Source organism: Onychomys torridus, chromosome 5 (genome assembly GCF_903995425.1).
Source record: "Onychomys torridus chromosome 5, mOncTor1.1, whole genome shotgun sequence".
Lineage (NCBI taxonomy): Eukaryota > Metazoa > Chordata > Mammalia > Rodentia > Cricetidae > Onychomys > Onychomys torridus.
The window spans coordinates 50,661,412-50,667,318 of NC_050447.1; positions in this window are offsets into that span (position 1 = coordinate 50,661,412).

A 5,907-nucleotide genomic window follows, 5' to 3' on the forward strand; every position below is an offset into this window, starting at 1 on the left:
CAAGTGTTCTCACAGGTGCCTAGCATCCACGCACAGGTGGAGCGCAGAGCCAGGCCAAAGGTGGGCTCGTCAGGACTAGTGTCTGTGGGGGAGCCCACCATGCAGGTTTCCAGGCCCCATCTCAATTCTCCTGACTTCTCCTGAGTATCTGCATTTGTAAGATACATGGGGAGTGATGGTCCCAGCTTTCCAGAGCTGAGATTCTCCTCTAGGACCTGTGGGGTGTGTGTGTGTCGGGGGTGGGGTGGGGGGAGTGAACTGGCTTCATGGTGTGAAACCATCTTTTTAACCATCCCCTGCTCTTATGGTCCTTGTGACACCTATTTGGGGGCTTGTGGATGTCAGGGTGCTTAGGGCTTGGTCCCTCAAATGTGACCCACAGGCTCAGGACATCCAGACAACTCTCGTCAAGGTGCTCAGCTCAGGGTCAGACGGGTAGGAAGAAGGTAAGATGGTTACCATGGGCAGGGTGAACTGAGTATCAGGTGGATTGGGATATCCAAGGGTTCCAGAACAGGACCATGAAGCGAAGCCCAAGGGGCAGCCTTGTTTGGGCCATTCTTTGCAGGGGACAGTGAGTCCTGGGGCTTCCATCTTAACGTGTGGTCAGACAGGATAAGTGGACCTCCGCAAGTTGCTTCTTCGTCATGTGGCCAGCTCTCCAGAGCCAGCAAGGGGAGAGAGACTCCTGCCTGCTATGAGCAGAAGGCAGACCTCTGCCCCAGTGACTGCCTGCTGGCCCACAGATCTTCCATGGGCAGGGGCGTCGAAGACTGAGGAGACTGAGTCACACAGTTCAGAACCCCTTGTCTCTTGGCCATCATCATGGCAACTATGGGCATCCCCCCTCAGCCCTTCCCATCCTGCACCCCATTTCAGGGTCCCATCATTGGCAGACACATGAATCTAGGTGGCCCAGCCTCTGTGGCTGGTGATCAGTAAATGACATCGACCAGGTGGCAGACCAGAAACAGTGAAGCCCTCACCTAACCCCCTTCCTGGCTGCACAAGGGAGAGAAGTCCAGAGACACTTTCAACAAGACCAGTGGCCCATGATGGCTTGTGTGTGGGTCTGCAAGGAAGAGGCAAGAAGCCCCCATCTTCCTGGACCCACGAGGAGGGGCAGAAGGAGCAGATGGCACACAGCAGCCACCCAGGCTGCGGCACCTGCTGTCCCCCAGCTGTGGCCTCTGCCCCCCCCCCTGCCGCCGGCACTCAGCCCCTCCCCTCCCTGAACTGTCCAAAGGCTGATGGCTGGGCACACGTGTGGCCGCAGCTGTGGGGACCTATCAACGCCATGGCTGGCTGTGGGGCGGATGGCCAGTCTCCAGTGACAACAACCAAAGAAGGCAACCATGGCTGGCTGCTTCGGCATGGAGCAGCCCGTCCTCAGCAGCCCTTCACCTGTCCAGTCTGCCCTTGGGCCCTCGGGCACATAGGGCTGCTTCGGATGGTATTGCCAGGGCCAAATGTCTCAAGTGCCAGGCTGGCTCTAGTCACAGGCCCAGGACACTAGGGACACTCTGTGTCTCTGAAGCCTTTCACAGAGAAGTGGCTTCACCTGAGCGTCAAGTACCAAACGAAGTAGAGCCAATTGAATGCAGCACAGGCAGCTGGGCTAGACACTAGCTGTCACCTCTCAGCATATTTGTCCAATGCTGGACCATTGGTAGACGCATGGGTGCCACGGGCCATGGTACCATGTTGCAGTGGCCACCACCTGCACGACCATGATATCCACGGCACCCTGCTGGTGCCTAGTGACCCGCAGACACTTAATTTTCTTTCTTTTTAATAGGACCGGAATCATAGAGGCCAGAGGTCATCTATCTGCCTCAGAGCCTCAAATGCTCATTGCACGCAGACTCTGTTCCCAGCACTTCCTGGATCTCATTTGTCCTTATAGAGACCTTATGGTTCCGATTTCACTCAAAGTCCACTTCAAAGAGAGGACCAGGTACGCAGAGGTGCCGTGATCTGCCCCAAATCACACATGGATAGTGGGATCTAAAGCCAGTGAGTGTGGGGACTTAGAGTCACCCAGTCTTTGCTTTGAACTGGTCTGCAGTCTCCCAGATCTGGAGCTGCGTCTCTGCCTTTACCCTTCCCTGCCTTTCCTCCAGCAACTGAAGGGTGTCCACCTCCCAGCATGCCCACTTGTTTCCCTCTCCAGCTCACCCCCTCCTGGCAGTTCCTCTGGACCGTCACCCCATTGCAGACACCTTGCTCCCTGGCTGACCCATCTGCAACGTTTCTTCATGGGCTCGCAGTCTCCTAAAGGTAATGACTCAGGGTAGAGATCACTGTGGCAGCCCCCAGGAGGAAGTCTTTCTCTGGAGTACCTTGCCAGGAGCCTCAGGAAAATGGTCTAGGGAGCGTGGAGAGCAGTGCCCAGGGGCCAGCTGATAGTTGGTCTAGGTCAGGGGGGAGGGGCTGACTGCTGAGAGAGGCTGTCCCCAGGGGCCTGAGTCACCATCTCACCTCCAAAGCACGTAAACTGTCCACTTCCACTTCCCTGAGGTGTGTCTGTGTGGTGGTGTCAAAGGAGGTGGGGAATGTCATTCACAGAACCTGTACCACAGCTGTTTGCCTAGAGATTTACGGTGTAGCCAAAGATGGCCTTGAACTTCTGATACTTCGGCCTCCACTTCTGAATGCTGAGATTACAAGTATGTGCCACCATGCCCAGTTTATGAGTGCTGGGGATGGAACCCAGGGCTTTGTGCAGGCCACAGAAGTGCTCTACCAACGGAGCTCCATCTCTAGACCCAGCAGTTAATTTTCCTTAATTTTTCTCCTCTCACGGTAGTGGCTGGGAAGGCCTTCTGGACCCCCACAGGCTCAGAAATGCCAATGGCAGGAACTAGGCCAGTAGTCTTGTCCTGTCCTTCCCAGGCTGCCTCAGGACCCTCCAGGCACATACCAGAAACAGCTTGGGCAGGGACTGGCCAGGTATGAGGCCCCACTATTGGATGTTCTGGGAAGCCACTGAGAGGCAGTTCCTGCTTCCCAGCAAGGGCTAGTGGAAGGGCTGGGCCCTCCAGAGTAGATCCTGGAGAGGTCCAGGCAACCCTGAAATCTGCGCTGCTTGGAGCTATCTCTTTTCGTAGTGTCCCACCAGGGCCAACCCCATGGCCTCAGCCACGTTCCTGCTGGATCTTCAGCCCTCACAGTCTCCTGGAGGTACTGTTCCAGCACCATCTCATGAAGGGGAAACTGAGACCCAAGGAGTGATTTCTTCAATGCCACTTAGCTGTGTAGTACAGATTTGGATCTTGTCCATCAGTCCCAAGCCACACAGTCCTTTCTATATCAAACTGCCCAGGCCTGTGTCCCCAGGTTCTGAGTTGTGTTTCCAGGCAGCTGGACTGAGGTTCTTTTGCTACTTAGCTGGATCAGGTGGGAGTAAAAAATCACAGCTGTCCCGGGGGCAGCGCTGTTGACTATGTGTTCCAGGTGACAGCTACTGACTTCAGAGCCCCTCCAGGCTCCCACCAAGGTTCCTGGCTCGTAGGTGGGGCAGCCAGGATTGGAACTGTGCATGTGAACTCTTTAGTACAGGCAACAGGCATGGTGGCTGTCTGCAGTCACAGTGGGAACCATTTGGAAGAAGCATGGAGATGCCAAGGGAGCCAGATACATGCCCATGCTTCTAGGGTCAACTTGCACACCAGCAGGAAGGGCACAGGGTTGTGTGGTCATCCAATCTGGAGTGGTCGCTATGGAAATTCTGTCACCCGCTTGATAGCGCTGAACTGTCTCCTGTTTGCTGTTCGGCTTAGGACCATACTGTAGTTCTTGTGCTGTGGCAGGTGGGTGCGGGATGCTGTGGGAGTGCCCACCTCCCTCATCCCAAGAAAATGAGGTAAGGGGCCCATGGCATCATGCAGCCCAACAAGCAGCTTTCTTCTGTGTGGTAAGGAACATCTGCTTTATGAAGGCCTCAGCAGCCCTCATCTATACAGTCCTACTCCACCTTACAGGTGGGGAAACCAAGGCAGAGTGGTCTGGTGACTTGTCCTGGATACCCTGCTGAGATGCTGGCAATAAAGCTAGATCTGGATAGCTTGGTCCTGCTGGTTTCGGGTGACCCTGGCCAGCCTCAAAGGTCTCTAAAGCATGTCTGTTTCATGCTATTTTTTCTTTCTTTTCTTTTTTTCTTTTTTTTTTTGGAAGGGGGGGCTGATAGTATCTTCCTCCCAGTCTTCCCCAGAAAAGAGTTTATGGGCTCCCTATCCTGAATCCTAGAAACTGCATATAGGGCCTGGCAGAGGTTTGGAGATCTCCTGAGGGACTTGAATGAGTAGGGAACTCCGAGACGGCGGTGCCCATATACTATCCCATAGTGTCTGAAGCTGGTAGTCTAGGATGATCTCTGGGAAGAAAGAGAGTGAGGGAGGCCTGGCTCCCTCCCCCATCCCATCCCAGTCTCTGCCACTTCCCTGTTCCCACCCTCCAGAAAATTCCCAGGCCCCACGGCTGCTTGTGGGCCCAGGGGAGCCCCTGTGTCCTCCATGACATTACCCAGTTCCCAGCTGAATGCTGCTGAGTATCCCCAGAGGAAGCAGCTCTCTAAGGCCAGGCGGAGCCTGTGGGAAAGAACACGGAATGTGCCGGAACAGGCCACTCCATCCATCACTGTCCCCATCGGCTGTGGTTCCCAGCCCGCCCTCCTAGCTGGGAACTGGCCTAGGCCCAGCATGGAGCTGCCCATCTTTCTGGCTGGGTCACTTCAGACCTTTATATCCCTAGAAAATTCAGAGCCTGGTTTGCCCAGCATAGCCAGACTGACCTCTGCAGTGACCTAGGTCACTGTGCATCAACAGGTCTCAGAGGTAATAGTGTGATCACAAAGTCAGGCCTGAGACTCTGGCCCTGACCTGAGTGCTCTGTGTTCTTCACCTCCTGCTGTACCTACTATAAATCCATGAGGTCAGCAGATAAGGAAACTGAGCCATGGCAAGGTAGGGAGATGGGCCTCCACTCCAGAAGGTCAAATGTGAGGTTTCTTCTCAATGGAGTCCTGGAACACACTTGCATGTGGAGACTGGACAGGGCCGCTGAAGGGGCCAGGCTGCCTCTCTCTTTCTGGGCTGACCATAGTCAGGTAGAGTCTCAAAGACACATGCATGTCAGGGAGGGGGCCTGAAAGGTACCAAAGCCCCCCCAGGTCTAGGCATCTCCTCTGCAAGTGCAGCCAACCCTTCACATACTCGGGGGACCCAGTGTCCCCCAAAGCAGCAAGTCCTCAATCAAAATAGAACAAAGGGCACTTGGAGATGGGCTCAGACTCAGGACACTGACCCAGGTGGGCGGGCATCTGTTTCCACATCTGTAATTTGGGGATCACAGTGGAAGTCAAAGGTGTAGGGCATGTCATCGAATGAGAGATGAATGCTGGCAATGGCTATTTTCTCCTTCCATCATGAAACTACTGTGTTCTAGGGCTGAGGATATGGATAAGCTGGTGCTGGGGATCAAACATATGATCAGAGTTCAACCCCCAGCACCCATGTAAAAAACTGGGCATGGAGGCATATTCTTGTAACTCCAGCACTGAAGAGGTGGAAGACAGGGTTTCTGGGGCTTACTGGCCAGCCAGAAGAGTCTACTCAGCAAGTTTCAGGCTAATGAAGACCCTGTTTCAAAAAAAAAAAAGGGTGAAAGGAAGGTACCTGATATGGTACTCAAGGCTGTCCTTTAGCCTCCACAAGTATGTGCATGTGAACCCCTTCCCTATACCCATCCATAGCCACAAACAAAAGGAAGAGAGAGACAGAGAGAAACTATATCATTCTGTAGGAAATGTGAGATGGACAGAAAGAAGTCGCCCTGTGAGGCTGAGATCACCCACTGCATCCTCATAACCTGGTCAGACTGTCCCCATACTCAAGATCACTTGAGGTC